General features: G+C 48.3%; 1 long non-coding RNA gene across 1 annotated transcript; it reads right to left on the bottom strand.

Annotated features, from left to right (window-relative positions):
• Positions 1 to 153: 153 nt before the first annotated feature.
• LOC123087000 (uncharacterized) lies at positions 154 to 3,244 on the bottom strand. Its single transcript, XR_006441198.1, has 2 exons — positions 475 to 3,244; positions 154 to 367 (listed from the first exon to the last, which is right to left on the bottom strand). It is a non-coding gene; the product is annotated as an uncharacterized lncRNA (long non-coding RNA).
• Positions 3,245 to 16,805: the final 13,561 nt, after the last annotated feature.

The following is a 16,805-nucleotide window of genomic DNA, read 5'->3' as shown; positions in this document are numbered from 1 at the left end:
CTAATAAGCTTTAATGAAACCAGGATATTAGTAGCTCTCACTTTCTCTCTTTAGCAAAGCCTATAAAGCAGATTTAATAATTGATTTCCGATTCACCTTGCTTTCTACTGGGTAACTGGAATTTGTTACTCCAATAGGTACCAAACCACCAACTCCATCTAAAATTTTCATAGCCACACTTAAGTTATACTGGTTCCAAGTTCTATTCGGCTACCCCAAGTAATCATCAACCAAACATGCATATTATATTTTGTAAATTGGCATTTCCATTCCTGTGTAGCACAAATTTCACATACCATGTTTACGTATGGATCCTTGTAGCCACCAGTTGCCTACATGACATAAGCCACTCTACTGCTTCAGCAACCTGCAAATTCCCAACAGAGATATGGACAGAGATGAGGCAGTCAGGCAATAAATTTTAGAACGTCTTAATCCAATAGTTCGATTGGATTTGGAGAAAGTTCTACTCACCAGTGCAGAGCCATGCTTGTTACAACGTTGTTATTGATGGTGGCACAAATGGATGGCTGTCTCTGTTGCTAGCGTCGCCTTTTGCAGCGATAGCCACTCCATGATCGAGTAGGCCTTCCTTGGCAAACTCTCACAACCACCGCTCATCCACGGAGGTTGTCGACATCTTCTCGACGTTGCCTTCTATTAACACAGCTCCCGTGATGGTGCTCCCCTCACTGGCCACTCTGCTACCCCTCTCGCACTCCCTGACAACAACTTCTATAGTATGAATATTGGAATGATATACCTGTAACCGACAAACTGAAACACCAATGACAAAATAATGCTTGATATTCTTATTACAACAGAAAAGTTCAATATTGTCAGCTATATGATTCTATAGTACGTACAAGGACATTTGTGTGTGAGCTTAATTATATATGAGAGGACCTTCAGAGCAGTTAAAAAAACTACATGGTCGGAAAAGAAAAAAATACAACTGAATTTCATCAGCTTGATTCATGTTGTTTTGAACTCTACCAAGAGAATAAGATGTCAGTATCCACTGTCAGTAGTTGCAGTGTGGCAACTAATTAGTGGTAAGGCAATTAGTCGGATATTCATATATGTAAGCTGAGCTCCTCCTACAGCTTTATAAATGATTTATGTAGAGAAGAAAGGCATGGTACTAAGGCAGTAATAAGTAATATTGAAATCTTCTCTGCATATCATCTATAGTATTTGCAGGTTGCAGGATGGTTACATCAGATTCCCGTGAAAGGTCAAGGAGACGTAGACAATACTAACAGAAATAGCTTCAGTTCAGTTCCACTTTTTTTTCTTATCACTTCTAATTTCTAAAGGATCGTGGATACCTCTAGTAAACAACTACTGGGAACCGCAAATGATATCTTGGGTTTTAACCAGCTGATTCAAAAACCAAGGGAGACAGATTAGAGATGCTTCAGTTATGTTCCACTGTATGTTTCCTGCATACAGTTCGTATGCAGCTCTACTACCCTGTATTTTTGAGAAACACCTTGTACTACACCCCTTCTTCATGAATGAAAAGCCAATCTGGCAGTTTCATCAAAAAAAGAACTCTTGGTTTCTAAGGAAACAATCTAAATCCAGTATGTAATTTGAAGTTCGAATTTCGTTTTTACTCAACAATAGTATCCACTAAATGTACACAGTATAATTATGTTTCAAGTAATACAGGCAAGCTATGTAACTGAATAAAAGATAAATAAGGTGTGCCATAATGAGAACAAATAGTCATACAACAAATAATAATATCAAACCTAACCCTCTAACTCTTGTCAGCAGCTTGTATCAAGTTGTGGAAGGCCCGTGTCTGAATTATTGGAAGATAAAACACATCAAGTCTTATTACATAAGAACATGGAATCATAAAGAGCATTTACTCGGGCATGTTCGCGTGGATCTGGAGCATTGCCCGTAAGCTAATGGTGGACAGAATTTTAGTAGTGAAAGAAACAAACCAGTGTCATCCATATCCTCAAATTCCATATGAATCAAAAAGTGATAACTATCCTCGAGAACAAGCCATATACTCGTATTTAGTATCAATCAGTGAGCAGCATCATAGAAGTGTTATTTGTTTGGTTTCTGGCAGAGAGCAGCAATATATATAATGGGGTCAACGCCTTCTTCGGAACTCCCAGATATGAATGCTCATGTTCCTGCCTGCAAGGCTGCAAGTAACAAAAGACTAAGCACTTAGCTTAGAATTCAATGTAAAAAATGTAAATAAAGAACATGTAAAGGGGATAAGTACACCATTGATTATTTCTCACTGGAGCGCTACACCGGATCCATGGCATAGGAGGAAACTCTTTCAGATGTATACTGCTACAGCACACAGTACTGTTGAAATGCTAGCGGAAGACAAAATTCATGGTAGAACGATTATCATTAAAATCATGAGGCCAAATGGCCAACAATTTAGTGGGGCCCTGTGATTTTGGGCCAACAGTGTTCATATATTTTCCAGTGCATATATCCCAAAGAACTTGCATCACTTTCTTGCTTTTATTGTAACACCAGTTGATTAATTGACCACAAAACTGATAAAATATTCCTAAGCAAAATTTCTTCTAGTTAGAACTGAAGCCTTTTGATGTTAGCAACTCATCTGGAGTGTCTTGCCCAACATCAAGAAATTAGGATGAGAATGAGGAATGAAGGATTCAACCTGGGCAGATAAAAGTTAATGCATTCCAAAATTGTTGTGGTGGACAGAGCAGCAGACGCAGCTTGATCTCATCCTTATTGAAGTCGTTGATGAAGAGGTCCAGATTTTAACACATAGATGAGCAAACAATTCCCCTATGCATCGCTGGCTGAGAACAATGATAACAACTTTTGAGATTGATCTTAGGCTTCCTCCTCTGTGTCCACGAGCTGCAAGTCAGCCTCTGCCTCTGAATCGGTGTGCTAACGACGGGGGACAGGAGCCTGAGAGTGTGGCATGCTGCTGTAAACTGAGAAGGGGAGAAGAGGCCTACTGCCATGTTACTGACGGTGACGGGCTAGGCTGTTGTCTGCGCTCCCCCTCGCCGACGAGCATGGACCTGCAAGGTCCCCAGCAGCATACATGGCTGGAGATCCGGAGAGGCAGGGCTCGGCAAGCAGGGGCGGGGCATAGAGCGCGGCGGCCGCGGCCAGAGCATCCGCGTCCGTGTCGCCGTAACCATCGGCCGGATCCAACGCGCGCGATTCTGACACTGCCCTGCCTCCTGCGTGTCCTCCTCCTCCTCCCGACCGTTTACCGTGGCGGCGCGGAGCGTGTTGAGCAGCCCGTCGTGGTTGGCGTCGCGTGCTCGAGCCCGCCGGTGCAGGCCCGGAGCGCGGCGGCCTGGGCCTCGGCATCGGCGAACCGCGCGAGGACTTGGACGGCGCGGGGAGGAGGGCGCGGCGGAGAGGAGGCAGGCCGGGGTGCGGGGAGGACGGCAGCACGGAGCGGGGAGGAGGGCGCGGCGGAGAGGAGGCAGGCCGGGGTGCGGGGAGGACGGCAGCACGGCGCGGCGGAGGATGCGGGCCGGCGGCGGCGAGGCAGCGGATTCAGATGGGGTGGGAGACGCAGTCGCTCGATTCGGGGGTGGGTTTTTCTTTTTCTTTTTCTTTTTCAAGCGCGTCCGTGGGGCAGACACACGAAACGTTTTCCCCACTTATTTACTGGACTGCGGGTTTATTTTCATAAAATTCAAGGGGTTTTCTGTAAAAATGCCGATGACGGACGACCAGAAGCATTAGCTGGTTTATTAGTAGGTAAAGAAATATGAACTCATGATCTAAAAAGATGGTCGCTACTCGCTTAACATAAGAATGCTCAATATTAGAAAATTCTAGGAAAATCTTTTGTATGGAAGGATGCATATGTAAAAATTATCTTTCAAGTTCAACTATGAGCAAAGATATAGCATCCGCGAGACTACTAGCTTTATGAAGAATAGACCCGCTCATGGTGGGCAAAGCACCGGCACAAGTAAAGAAATCTTGAATAACTCCCTTCCCAATAATATTACCGCTACCAATCCGAAACTTTTTAGTGTGTAAAATAGTAGGATTTTCAAGAGGATCATTGATAGCATCAAAGTTTTCCATATTATTATCCTTATCAATGATAACCTCCCCAATTTCAGACATGATGGCAGCAAGAGGCAAGCAAAAAGGGACGAACAGAAAAGAGAAGGGGAACGGAGAAAGAGGGCGAATAAAACGGCAAGGGTGAAGTGGGAGAGACGAAAACGAGTGGCAAATGGAAAATAATGTAATGCGAGGGATAAGAGTTTGTGATGGGTACTTGGTATGTCTTGACTTATGCGTAGATCTCCCCGGCAACGGCTGTCGGTGTCAAAACCGGCGGATCTCGGGTAGGGGGTCCCGAACTGTGCGTCTAGGATCGATGGTAACAGGAGACGAGGGACACAATGTTTACCTAGGTTCGGGCCCTCTCTATGGAGGTAAAACCCTATGTCCTGCTTGATTGATATTGATGAATATGAGTGTTACAAGAGTGGATCTACCACGAGATCGTAATGGCTAAACCCTAGAAGTCTAGCCTATGTGGGTATGGTAATGAGTATATGTGTTGTCCTTTTCGTACTATCCCCTTCGGTTTATATAGACACCGAGGGGATCTAGGGTTTACATGGAGTTGGTTACATAAGAAGGAATCTTCGATCGCCAAGCTTGCCTTCCACGCCAAGTAGAGTCCAATCCGGACACGGTGTAGTCTTCGGCCTTCATGTCTTCATAGCCCATCAGTCCGGACCAAAGGATAATAGACCGGACGCCCGAGGACCCCTTAGTCCAGGACTCCCTTAGTAGCCCCTGAACCTGGCTTTGAATGACGAGGAGTCCGGCGTGCAGATTGTCTTCGTAATTGCAAGGCAGGTTCCCCTTTTCTCCGAACTCCAAGATAGTCTTCAGATGCAATGATAGTATCCTGACCTGTTACGTACACCATACACAACCACAGAGAGAATATAATATTTGCACAATCTATTGACAACTTTTTTTCCAACACGACATCACATATGTCCAGTTATAATTTTGTACCATTTTTCTTCTGCCATCCCACGCTTCGAGATGTGGTTGCTATTGGCACGTCTTGTCGAAACAGAGATCGTGCCCCCTTATTGCGGGATTCTCATCAATGCGGGCATGGGTAACTCAACCATGCCGCTTATACATGCCTAGGGAACAGGCAAATCCTAAGGCGAGTGAGGAGGCGTTTAATATTTGCTGCCTTTATAAGGGGATAAGGATTCCCTCTTCCTTTCCTCACTCTCTCTCTCTCTGTCTCTGCCTTTCCGATCTCAAGCTCCAATGCCCAAGCTCTCATCTCCTTTCCACTCAAGCAACCATGTCCAGATCTGGTGGTCAGGGCAAGTGGATGGTCTCCTCCGTCAAGGAGGAGGACATTACTAAGCTCCAGGCGGCCGGATATTTGGCAAAGGAGATCGCCCATCGTCTGCCAGCCGAGGGACAAGTTGTCCCCACGCCGGAACCCATAGAGAGGGTGGTATTCATCCCCCATTTCTTCCGTAGGCTAGGGTTTCCACTCCACCCTTTCGTCCGTGGGCTGATGTACTACTACGGGATAGATTTCCATGATATGTCCCCTAATTCCTTCCTCAACATCTCGGCGTTCATCGTCGTGTGCGAGGCCTTCCTCCGCATCCATCCCCACTTCGGGTTGTGGCTCAAAGTCTTCAACGTGAAGCCGAAGGTGGTGGAGGGACAGCATGCGGAGTGCAGAGGGGCCATGGTGAGCAAGCTATCCAACGTCTCATGGCCCAAAGGCACCTTTGTTGAGACAGTAAAGGAATGGCAGAAGTAGTGGTTCTATATTACAGAACCTCGATGCACCACCTGGGCCGCCGCTGCTGAATTCCGCTCCAGCGCTCCCATGCGACTCACCTCCTAGGTCGAGAAGAGTCCGGACTGGTGTGCACCTGACGAGCTGATAACGCTGCAGACGCGCATTCAAAGCATGGTGACCAAGGACATCAAGCTCGTCGGCGTTATCCAGGTGATGCTAATCCACCGGATTCTTCTGTGCCAGCGCTGCAGCCGCCCTTTATGGGAACTCAATTTGAAGAAGCACCCGACCCTAAAAAGGCTCTTCAATACTTCTCACGAAGGGGCCTGGAAGTTTCTCTTTATGGGCAACGAGAGGCCACCAGCCACGGACTCAGACCGTGGTCACAATTGTAACCGCCCCGCCAGCAAGGTATGCTACTTTTGATGTACTCCCAACTTAAATGTTTCGAGGATGATGTCTGAGAATTTAGTATTGCTTCCTCAGGACCGGTTGGAGAGGGTGAAGCGGATCCAGTGTCTGGCTCCGTTGCCCGAAGAACCAGTCATCCCGCGCCTGGCGAACATGCTGGTGCCGGCGCCATATACGGCGCCGGAGACGAAGGCTAAGAAGAAATCCAAGGGGGCCAAGAGCGGCCCCCGTTGCAAGGGCACTTCGAACGCGGCATCCGAAGATGAAGAGGCCCATTCCTATGTCCCTGAGGACAACGACGAGGAAGAGGATGACGAGGAGGAAAACAACCCTCCTCCCGAGCAGAAGAAGAAGAAAAGGGTGGCCTCGACACATCTGGAGGCGCAAGCGCCCAAAAAGGGTAAGGGCGCCCCAGTGGTTGACACCTCATGGGGCGTCGATAGTAGTCCGGAGTGTCGCCCTGGTACCAGGCCCCAGGCCGCATCGTAAGTGACATGGCTTATTTATGTGCACATCCAACCCTTTCTTTTTATTATTCTAACATGGTTAATCCACACTATTGCAGTCCGGCCTGTGACCTTATCCAGCGATCCTCATCTGGAGGTTCATTGGCTCCGTCGGAGATGGCGAGCATGTCACCACTGCCCGCTTACTCCCCCGGGGCCAGGGATGACACCAAAGTGTTATCCCGGAGGACCGCTCCGAAGGGAGGAGCCCAGGACGTTGCCCGGGAGGTGCCACAAGGCGGGACCTCCACTGCCGGACACATGGAGGAGTCAATCCCCATGGAGACTGGCGAAGAGAGCCGTATCCAGGTCAGCCCTCAGCCAAATACGATTCCGGAGACCCATGTGGCTCCGGAATCGGGCGAGCAGCCCCCTTTGAAGGAGGGGGGGGGTGGTGCTTCGCTTCCATCGGTGGCTCCTGTCCATCCAGGAGCGCCAGATGACCTGATGGGGGCGCTACAAAGTGCCTCCATCATGGACGAGCACTGTGTCCTTATGGGTGCGGTGGTCGAGAAGGTTCGGTCCGCCAAGAACGGACTGAATGAAGCCTGCAGCAGCTTGTTAACAGGTTTCGAGGTAAGAAAAGAGAAAAACCCCGTATAGTTCATAGCCCCTGAGACGCTGTCCGGTGTTTGGCAAGAAGGACCGGACAGGGGATCAATCCTTAATTATAAGAGGCTGACTGAATATGTATTGATAAGCAAGCTTCCTTGTTGGCCGCGACCTCGCATGTTGCCGAGGTCTCCGAGTTGAAGCGGAGGCTGGAGTGGACCGAGAACGAGCTCGACGAGGTTAAGGTTCGGCTCCAGGAGAAGCAAGGTGAGGAACGACTTGCTATATGTTTGGGAAGGGATAAACGTTGTATATTGACAGTGGTATTGTGATATGTGCAGAAGCCGTGACCGAAGTCGAGGCCCTGAGGAAGGCCGAGGAGTAGGCTGTCCAGCAGCAAGCCGCCCGTAAGAAGCTAAATGCCCGGGTCAAAGAAGTCCACCAGGAGCTCCAAGATGCGGTGAAAAAATGCTAGGCCTTGGAGCATGATGCGTTGGTTCGAGGGACCGAACTCACCAAGGCTCGTCAGAGCACAGAGACCACACAGAAAGAGGCCCAGGCCGCCCTCTAGGAGATCCAGGAGGCCAAGAAGATCACAGCGGGTAAGGCATTTAAGATGCAAAGCAAGTATGCAGAGAAGTAGTACATTTTACTAACCCGGGTTCAGAGTTCCCCAGGGGCTTTTGCGGATTTGCCATGCAGTGTATCAGACGCCGTGGAGTTCTATCGAGCCGAAGGAGGGGGCTCTTTGGAGAGGCTCTTCTGGTCGCAGTATGCGGCACCAGAGCATCCCGTGTCCTTCACCGATCAGCTGAAACAGCTGGTGGAGTCCCTATTAAGCCTCTACTAGACTAGCTCGTTAATGAAAGATGGTTAAGTTTCCTGACCATAGACATGTGTTGTCATGAATGGGATCACATCATTAGGAGAATGATGTGATGGAAAAGACCCATCCGTTAGCTTAGCATAATGATCGTTAAGTTTTAGGGTGGCCGAACTAGCCATTAAGGATGTGATAATCCGGCTGTGGCCAGCCGAAGCTATGCCGAGTAGCTACTTCGAACTCGTGAGGCGGATGGTGAATGCCTGTCCTCGGCTGGACGTTATCAAGCGCTCCGTCTGTATTGAAGGTGCCCGTATGGCCTTCGCTCCCAGCAAGATGTGGTGGGCGAAGATGAACGATGTTGAAGTCGCCAGCGGGCCACCGGAGGGCAAGGAGCACCGCACACCCGAGCGATATTTCGAGGATGTTGTAGAAGGGTCTCAACTTGTAGCGGCGCAATGTTCGCAGGACATTGTATTTGAATAAATGTATTCATGTTGCCTTTGTCTTGTATTATGGGAACAAAACCAGTTTTTGTAAAGTAATTTTATTATGCTTTGAATTGTTTCCTCCTGTGCGGCCGTGTTGTGTGTAATCTGAGGGTTGGCCAGTTGCCGGCTTCTGCCCTCACGTAGATAGTACGGAGGTGTTCGGGATGGAATCTAAACAATCTTGATCCAATTACATGGTCCTTGAAGGAGTTGTTTAGCGCAATGAACAAGGCAACCAGACTTTATGGCTTTAACACCCTCACTTAGCCATAGGAGTTTTATAATAAAGCATGGGCGCAGCCCCTGGTTCAATCCAGAGTACTATCAGGATATGATCGGGAAGTGCCCATCTCTTGCGTAACGCGGGAAAAATCTCCAACAATTTGTAACACTCGAGTAGCTGACCGGCTCTCGCCATATCATGACAGTCAATTTTCGGCTTTATCTACTGAGGTGCTTGTCTGGTCAAAGCCAGGGCACAATCATAGTAGTTCTCCCTTTACTACCTGTCGTGGAATTGTCACGGCAGATGTCCTTAGTGTGAGGACTTAGTCACGAGGCCAATGCATCTATGTGGTAGCTTGAGAGGGGTTGAGTGGAATTGAGAGACGCAACACAACACAAGGGTTTAGACAGCTTTGGTCCCCGGGAAACATCATCCAGTAACAACCCTACATGCTGTTTGAGGCTAGATCTCATTATCATCACCAGGGAGTCGCTGTAAACCGGCTCTCCTCTAGTTGTGTCTAGCCCTAGAGATTGTTTCTTTCTTGTCCCCCTTTGAGGAGCCCTGCCCCTCCTTATATATGTTGAAGGGGCGGGTTACATGTGGAGTCCAACTCGGACTTTAACTTAAACTATTTTGACTTCCCTTCCCGGGCTTCTTAACATCTGCCGGTTTCACATTGTCTGCCGGTTTAACATTGTCTGCCGGTTTAACATTGTCTGCCGGTTTAACCTTGTCTGCCGGTTTAACCTTGTCTGGCGGTTTAACATTGTCTGCCGGTTTATGGTCTGTCTTAGCCATCTGTCTTGACTCTTTGTCTTAACTCTCCGCCGGTTTACCAAGTCCCAGCCGGTTTACAACTCCAGCCGGGTCATACCGCGGGGTATATCCCCGACATTAGCCCCCAGTTTAATTTGGATTTATCCATGTTAAACTGATCTTGATTATCCTTAAGTCCTTGTCACTTCCTTCTTCTATAAAATCCGAGTCAATAGACCAGCTTCATAATCAATTTGCTGACATCGGTTTGTCATAATGAAATATTGTGAAGAATAAGTCCTTTGACTTCAGCTCCCAATGCTTAACAAAAATATTGGCCTTTGAAATACTCATTTGATCTTCAGCCGGTTTAAGAATGTGGAACTTGCCGGTTTGAGAATGTAGAACTGTGCCGGTTTAAGACTTGAACTTGTCGGTTTATAATTGCCGGTTTACAAATATTGATGGCACCAGGTCATAATTGTAGTTAACACGAAGTTTGAAAATATACCTCTTATATGCCTATCACTTGTAGCCCCCAAGTCTTAAGAAGGTAGCATAGCAATAGCTTAAGACTTGCTTCAATATGCATATCACAATCTTGAAGAAATCCAGGTTGTTCATCAATCACTAGTCAGAATTGAGTATTCTACATAGGTAGCCCCCAAGTGCCGGGTTGTCATGCTTGCAGCAAACTAGGACTTGAAATTGCCTTATTCTCATAAAAACTTCAACCAGTGTAGCCCCCAAGGGCCGGGTCATTATGCAATAATGAGCAAGGACTTTGTAAATATAATCTTGTCAACTTTTATCATCAACGTGTAGCCCCCAAGGGTCGGCTCGGTAAGATAATATTGAGCTAGGACTTTGATATATTCTTCAATGAAAATAACATCATATGATGTAACCCCCATCATGGGGCTTGAATTCACGTCCACAAGGTTAAGAGCCTTGTGCTTTACCAACTAAGCAGTGGACCCTTCAATGTAATGGATAAAAAGCTTTGTACCTTAAATTGTTGACAGAGGCAATTGGTAGCCCCCAAGGGCCGGCTCATTACCATGTGATGAGTCGGGTCTTCAATAAGGTGAGCAAAAAATGACTTTGCATTAGCCCCAAAGTGTCATGGTGCATGCTTGCAGCGACATGATGCTTGTGTATTTAATGTAATTTCAACTGAAATAATGTAGCCCCCAAGTGCCGGGTCGTAAGCCTGCAGCAACTCGGGACTATTCCTTCAATTGTAGAATAAATCATATATATTGATAATATGATAGCCATTTGCGCTAAAGTGACTTTGAAAACCTTAATCATAATACTGGTTATTAATAATATACCCAATGATTTATAAGCGCATAATTCCAATGGCGCAATCCAAATATATACTGGCGACTTATAGTCCAAAGCCAGGCCGGGTCAATAAACACCGGATTATAAGTGATTATGTACTGACAACTTGTAGTTGAAAGTCGAGCCGGGTTATTAAACACCGGGTTAATTTGATGACTGATAGTCACGCCGGGTCAATAGACACCGGTTCAACATAAAATTTATCAAAAGAGAAAAATCTTGACAAAGGCAAATAAAACCGTGTAGTCGAGGCTTTTCAAGGGCTGCCAGGCCCAAATTCGAGGCTTTTCATGGGCTGCCAGGCCGCTGAGTTAAACCATTTGACAAAGCCTTTTAAGATGGGCCTCCAACTAACCAATCGTCGTTTTAACTTTGACAAGCTCAGGGTCTCAATGAGAGTAACTGTCAAATGTTCGGCGGGTCATGCCAGGATTACATGGATAGGAGTGGCTTACTTGATGAAGGTAGGTTAACCCGGGGTTTTAGGTGAATACACCAGGCTTCCAAGCCGTGGCTCGATACCCAATTACAAGGGTCCTTTCAAGCTCTTTGTTACTTTACACAAAGAGCCCCCAAGTAACTTTGTGAGCTGTGCTCAATGGGTGCCTATGTTTGAGCAGTGCATAGCAACAATACTCTCTTTGGCCCCTTGGGTGTGAAGCTCCCGAGCTTTTGTTGTGGCGTGATAGCCGGATTAATGGACAAAATTTCCGCTTTGTCAGCTAAAGCCCCCATGTAATCTATAATATGATAAGCCAATAAGGCGGGATACCCATGTTTGAACCGTACATCATGGCAACAGGTCCTCTTCGGCAACTTTTAACTTTTTGCAAGAGATAAATTCTTCTTGAACCGGGATTTTAAACCGGATATTGAGAGCTTCAAAGCTTTATGGGAGACATCTTTCCCTTGAACCGGATTTTAAACCGAAATCCTCATTTTCAGCCGGAAATTTTCTGACGGCCTTTAAACTCGAACTTGCGAGAAGTGAATTCCTTTTTGAACCGGAAATTCTTAAACCGGATTTGAGAGCTTCAAAGCTTTGTGGGAGACAGCTTTCCCTTGAACCGGAATCTTTCTTTTTAAGCTGGAAATTGTCTGACGGCCTTTAAATTCGCACCAACATGGCGGTTTTAGGGTCCTGCATTAAGTAACTTTTGCAACCCGGAGTAATCATTCTTGTAAAGAAAGCAATATATAATATAAAAATATACTGGATTTCACCTGATATGTTTAGGCCAGTTAATACACACCGCGGGGTTGATGATCACCATGGTGAAGCTGAAATTAATCATGGGTGAGTCGACCGCTGGAGTGGAAAAATGAGCCGGCCGTGGTATTTTAAGCGAGCGCGGACGGGCGAGTCCATCACCGGCACCGTAAGCCATGCAAACGGCGAGTCAATCGCGGGCGCGGTCCCGTCGAGTTGATGTAGATTGAGCTGTACGGGTGGCGGCTTGCACACACCCGTTCGACAACAAGTGGACACGGACACCGGTGCATGATGATGCCAACGCACTCTTCATAGATATAGCATGGCACCACTTTTATAGTGAATCCTTGTCCTGCACATAAAATTATACAAACCAACATAATTGTTCTTTGATAAAAACAATATAAACTAAAAGTAGAGAGAAACAATAGCACCTGATTATATTTTGTCAGATGAACCGGATGCTGCTGTAAGTAGATAAATATGTTTACTCTGATGTGATGCAGTACATCACCCACGTGACCTTCCTTTGTATTTCTCCTTTGCTTTTTTTTCAATCCGCCCTTGACTTTTCTCCCAACCGAACCTCATCTAATCTTTTCCTTCTTGCTGTTAGGGGAGCATATGACAGCAGAGGCAGGTGACGAAGAAAACCCACGATTGAGCGAAGCGGAACGGCAGCTCAACGGCAAGAGCCAGTTCAACAACGAGGGATTCCAGCAGCTGTGGCGAGCAGCAGAGGTAAACCGGCTACTTAGAGCGGCGTGGTCATGGGGGCGGCTCAACCCAGCGGCGGTTCGAAGTAGCGGCAGGCGATGACACTCGCGACCCATGGCGGGAATCGAGACGGTTTATCAACGGCCACGGGAATGGCCCGGTCCAAGGCAGCAGCCGAAACAGCCAGGATACTCGCGAAGCGGCGAAGATAACCCAGTGGCCGGTTCAATGATGTAGCAGAAACGGAAACAGGCAGCTTAATAGAGGCGCGACGAGACAACACGGGATTCCAGTGAGGGCTGACGATGAAAGTAGCTCGAAGGGCCGGCGCTCCCGCAGAGGGCCCGCAGCCAGTGCAGAAGCAGAAACCAGCGCAGAAGTGAGAGGCCAGTATGGCAAATTGTGGCATGGCCTCGCAATCAGCAATGATGGAGTCCGGCGAGTCACGGCAGCGGCGGTTCAACGCGTGTTGGCAGCGGAGGCATACAGCAAGGGATTAGAGGGCCGGTCTTGATGCAAAGCGGCGACTGGAAGGTCCAGCCAAAGCGGAGGCAGGAGCGGGCGGTTTACGGGTGAGGGACGGCGGCTCTCAGGTGGAGGCGGGCCGAGGCCTATCGGAGGCGCTTCATGAGAGGTCACAGATGCAGCAGCGGCTCGAGGCAGGGTTGCCGGTTCCAAAGCGCTCTGGTGGCAGGAAAAAGATCGGGTGGCTTCGGGGCTGGCGATGACGGCGGTTCAATGGAGCGGTAATCCGTCCTATTGTGTGGCGGTTCAACCCACGAGGCCGGCGACTTAACGCTAGCACGATTGTACGGCGAAGACAGTTTGAAGCGTGCCGGGACCGTAAGGGCGACTCAGTACAGTTTCACGCAGCTGGGTCGCGAGGTGACTTGAGCAGGTAGATGGCGGCGAGGTGCGGATGGATCAGCAGCGGTTTGGAGAGGTGCTAGTACGGCGGGGCAACGACCGCGTGACAGTTAGAGGCGGGCCTGGTGACGGCGGCTCAGAGACACACGCAGCGGTTTGGAAGGCGCGGACGGGTTGAAGGCGTCGGGCGGCTCGACAACTATGGATGCTAAAGCGGCCGAGATGGGCGGCTGATTCGCCAGCGGCGTTGACTCGGAGATGAAGGCGGGGTCCATGGTGTTCGTCGATGATGTTGGGCACACAGCTCAGCCCTGCTGTGGTTGTGACAGACCAGCTGACGGTAGTGGTGATGGAGAGAGTAGCTTGAAGTGAAGCACCAGGTCAGAGGTGAAGGGAGGCCACGGGACGGCTCAACAATGACTTGCGGTGCAGATGGCTTTGAAGAAGCAAGTACGGAAACAGCTCTAGAGCGGCGGAGCTCATGCTCGGGGCGGAACGACAAGCAGGCGAGGGTGATGACAGCTTGACCGGTTCACGTGGCGCGACAGTTCATCGCCAAAACAAGGTGCAACGGCCGACGGGCCAGCCACGGCGGATCGACCATGGTGGATCAACGACGGCGGGTCAAGGCTTTCAATGGCGGCTGACGACTTGCGGCCTGCAGTGCGGGGCGATTCAGTACTTGCAAAGCCGACTTGAGGCGACCCGGCCGAAGCAGGAGAAGGCAGGGCCGGCACTCGCAAGCGTGCGGATGCAGAGCCGGCGCGGGCGGGCAAGGCGTCGAGCAGGGGCGTCCGCACGAAGGAGCCGTCGATGTCAACCGAAAACGGAGGTAGACCGGATTCCTCTCCTCCGGGCAGGTTGACATACAGTGGTAGGGGCAGATCAGCCCACAGGTCGGGGGCAATGGAGGAAACGCAGGGGCACGGCCTCCGGAACCAGACGAGGCGCGGCCGGCTCACAGTGGAGGAGAAGCCGGCCCGGCGTGGTTGATGCTTGTCCGGGTCGTGGCTATTCTTGATGAATCCTAATCTGGGTCTCCGTCGAAGTCTGATTCCAGGTCATTTTGACTGTAATTTTAGATGCGATCGGGGACTGGCCGATTTGTACAGTCGGTATACTAAAACCTTGACCTTCAGGGACGTATGACTCTCCTAATATCTTCAAAATCCCACACAACGTTTTTGCTAATGGATATTCAAGATGGAGTAATCTGAACACAGAGCCAATCTGACCAGTCCTTGAACCGATTGGACGTGGCGGTGTTGGAGCACAACAGCTGGCGGGTCAATGGCAAAGGCGATCCGGGCGGTCGAAGCGCAGCCGCAGCTGTAGCAGAGATCGCGGAGGCTTCAAAGTCCTCTCCGAGTTGTAGTTATTTTGACAGAAGTCATCTGGATTAGGTGGCTAGCGATGGATCGAATCCTCCTCGGCGCTTTTGTTTCCTTTTCTTGACTTTTCCTTTGCTATTGACGGTTGAACGGTGATGATGACTCTGATCATATCGGTTTTGGCGAGCCAACGACGGAAACTTGACACATCGATGATACTGGCGACTTACATCAACCATCAAATTGCAACTTTAACTTCCCTTATTAAACCTTCCAAATTATGAATTTAGACCGATAAACCTTAAACTGATACATCCTTTCAAATTGATCTTTCTCATCCGGAAAATTGCGAGCTCCTCGATCCCTAGAAGAGATCCCTCCAAGAACTCCTCACCACCGTGCGCAGGCCCCACGATGGGCGCCAACTGTCGTGGAATTGTCACGGCATATGTCCTTAGTGTGAGGACTTAGTCGTGAGGCCAATGCATCTATGTGGTAGCTTGAGAGGGGTTGAGTGGAATCGAGAGATGCAACACAAGACAAGGGTTTAGATAGCTTCAGGCCCCGGGAAACATCATCCGGTAACAACCCTACATGCTGTTTGAGGCTAGATCTCATTATCATCACCAGGGAGTCGTCGTAAACCGGCTCTCCTCTAGTTGTGTCTAGCCCTAGAGATTGTTTCTTTCTTGTCCCCCTTTGAGGAGCCCTGCCCCTCCTTATATATGTTGAAGGGGGGGGGTTACATGTGGAGTCCAACTCGGACTTTAACTTAAACTATTTTGACTTCCCTTCCTGGGCTTCTTAAAGTCTGCCGGTTTAACATTGTGTGCCGGTTTAACATTGTCTGCCGGTTTAACATTGTCTGCCGGTTTAACCTTGTTTTCCGGTTTAACATTGCCGGTTTACTGTTTGTCTTAGCCATCTGTCTTGACTCTCTGTCTTAACTCTCCGCCGGTTTACCAAGTCCCAGCCGGTTTACAACTCCAGCCGGGTCATACCGCGGGGTATATCCCCGACATTAGCCCCCAGTTTAATTTGGATTTATCCAAGTTAAACTGATCTTGATTATCCTTAAGTCCTTGTCACTTCCTTCTTCTATAAAATCCGAGTCAATAGACCAACTTCATAATCAATTTGCTGACATCGGTTTGTCATAGTGAAATATTGTGAAGAATAACTCCTTTGACTTCAGCTCCCAATGCTTAACAAAAATATTGGCCTTTGAAATACTCATTTGATCTTCAGCCGGTTTAAGAATGTAGAACTTGCCAGTTTGAGAATGTAGAACTGTGCCAATTTAAGACTTGAACTTGTCGGTTTATCATTGCCGATTTACAAATATTGATGGCACCAGGTCATAATTGTAGTTAACACGAAGTTTGAAAATATACCTCTTATATGCCTATCACTTGTAGCCCCCAAGTCTTAAGAAGGTAACATAGCAACAGCTTAAGACTTGCTTCAATATGAATATCACAATCTTGAAGAAATCCATGTTGTTCATCAATCACTAGTCAGAATTGAGTATTCTACATATGTAGCCACCAAGTGCCGGGTTGTCATGCTTGCAGCAAACTGGGACTTGAAATTGCCTTATTCTCATAAAAACTTCAACCAGTGTAGCCCCCAAGGGCCGGGTCATTATGCAATAATGAGCAAGGACTTTGTAAATATAATCTTGTCAACTTTTATCATCAACGTGTAGCCCCCAAGGGTCGGCTCAGTAAGATAATATTGAGCTGGGACT

Source organism: Triticum aestivum, chromosome 4A (assembly GCF_018294505.1).
Source record: "Triticum aestivum cultivar Chinese Spring chromosome 4A, IWGSC CS RefSeq v2.1, whole genome shotgun sequence".
Taxonomy (NCBI): domain Eukaryota; kingdom Viridiplantae; phylum Streptophyta; class Magnoliopsida; order Poales; family Poaceae; genus Triticum; species Triticum aestivum.
This window is presented reverse-complemented; position numbering and strand designations above follow the sequence as displayed.